Raw genomic sequence first — 2053 nt, 5'->3', positions numbered from 1 at the left:
TACAGAGAGCTAGTTATATGACAGACAAGTCCAATATGTTCATATACAGAGAGCTAACTACATGGCAGATCAATCCATCATATCCATGCACCGAAAGCAACCTACATAGCAGATGAGTAAAAAATATCCATATACAGAGAGCTAGCTACATGGTAGAGTAGTGTACCATTTCTTTATACAAAGTTCTAGCTTCATGGCAGATGAGTCCAACATGTCCATATACTGAGAGCTATCTACATGACAGAGCAGTGCAATAATTCCATATACAGAGTTCTAGGTACATGACAATGAGTCCAACATGTTCCTATACTGAAACAAGCTATATGGCAAAGTAGTCCAACATTTCCATATACAGAATATTAGCTACATGGCAGATGAGGCCAACGTGTCCTTATACTGAGAGTTAGTTACATGGCAAAGGAGTCCAACATGTCAATATACTTAGAGTTAGCTATATGGTAAATGAGTTCAACATGTGTATATATAGAGGACTAGCTACATGGCAGACGATTCAACATGTTCATACACTGAGAGATGACTTCATGGTTGATGAATTCAACATATCCTTATACAGAGACCTAGCTACATGATAGACAAGTCCAAAACTTTCATATACAGAAAGCTACCTACATGGCAGATCATTCCAACATATCCATGCACAGAGAGCTAGCTACATGACAGAGTAGTCTAACATGCACATATACAGAGTGCAATCTACATGGCAGATTAGTCAAACTTGTCCATATACTGAGAGTTATCTACATTGCAGATGAGTCTAACATGTGTATATATAGAGGACTAGCCACAAGGCAGAAGATTCCAACAAGTTCATACAGAGAGAGCTGGCTGCATGACTGGTGAGTCTAACATGTCCATATACAGAGAGCTAGCTACATGGCAGAGAAGTCCAATATGTTCATATACATAGAGCTACCTACATGGCAGATAAGTTCAACATATCCATGCACAGAGAGCTATATACATGGCAGATGAATACAAAATGTTCATATAGAGATAGCTAGCTACATGGCAGAGTAGTGCAACATTTCCATATAGAGAGATCCATCTACATTGCAGAGTAGTCCAACGTGTCCATATTCAGAGTACTAGCTACATGGCAGATGGGTCCAACATGTCCATATACTGAGAGTTAGCTACATGGCATTTGGGTCCAACTTTTGCATATATGGAGGACTAGCTTCAAAGCAGATGAGTCCAACATGTTCTTACAGAGAAGTCAGGCTACATCGCTGATGAGCCCAACATGTGCATATACAGAGAGCAAGCTACATATCCATATACAGAGAGCATAGCGACCCCATGCACAGCAGAACGAAACAATGTCTAATCCTGGGCAACATCACTACTGCCATCACATTTGACATCATCAATGATGCCACCTGGCTGATACAGAGAGAGCAGTTTACATAGCTGATCAGTCCAACATATCCATGCCCAAAGAGCTAGCTTCATGGAAGACGAGTCCAAAATGTCCATATACAGAGAGCTAGCCACATGGCAGAGTAGTGCAACATTTCCATATGCAGATGTCTAGCTACATGACAGATGAGTCCAACGTGTCCATATCCTAAAAGCTAGCTGAATTCCAGAATAGTCTAACTTATCCATATATACAGTACTAGCTACAAGGCAAATGTGTCCAACATGTTCATATACTGAGAGTTAGCTACATGGGAGATGAGTCCAACATGTGTATATATAGAGGAATAGCTACAAAGCAGATGAGTACAACATTTTCATATAGCGGGGGTTGACTACATGGCTGATAATCAAACATGTCCATATACTGAGCACTAGCTACATGACATAGTAGTCCAACATGTCCAAATACAGAGTACTAGCTACTTTGCAGATGAGTCCAAAATGTACATATACTGAGAGTTAGCTACATGGCAGATGAGTCCAACATTTGTATATATAGAGGACTAGCTATGATGCACATGAGCCCAACATGTTCATAAAGAGAGAGCTGGCTTCATGGCTGATGAGTATAAAATTTCCATATACTAAGAGCTTGCTACATGGAAGACAA

This window comes from Chrysochloris asiatica, unplaced genomic scaffold, assembly GCF_000296735.1.
Source record: "Chrysochloris asiatica unplaced genomic scaffold, ChrAsi1.0 scaffold00186, whole genome shotgun sequence".
Taxonomy (NCBI): domain Eukaryota; kingdom Metazoa; phylum Chordata; class Mammalia; order Afrosoricida; family Chrysochloridae; genus Chrysochloris; species Chrysochloris asiatica.
Note: the sequence above shows the minus strand (reverse complement) of the source record.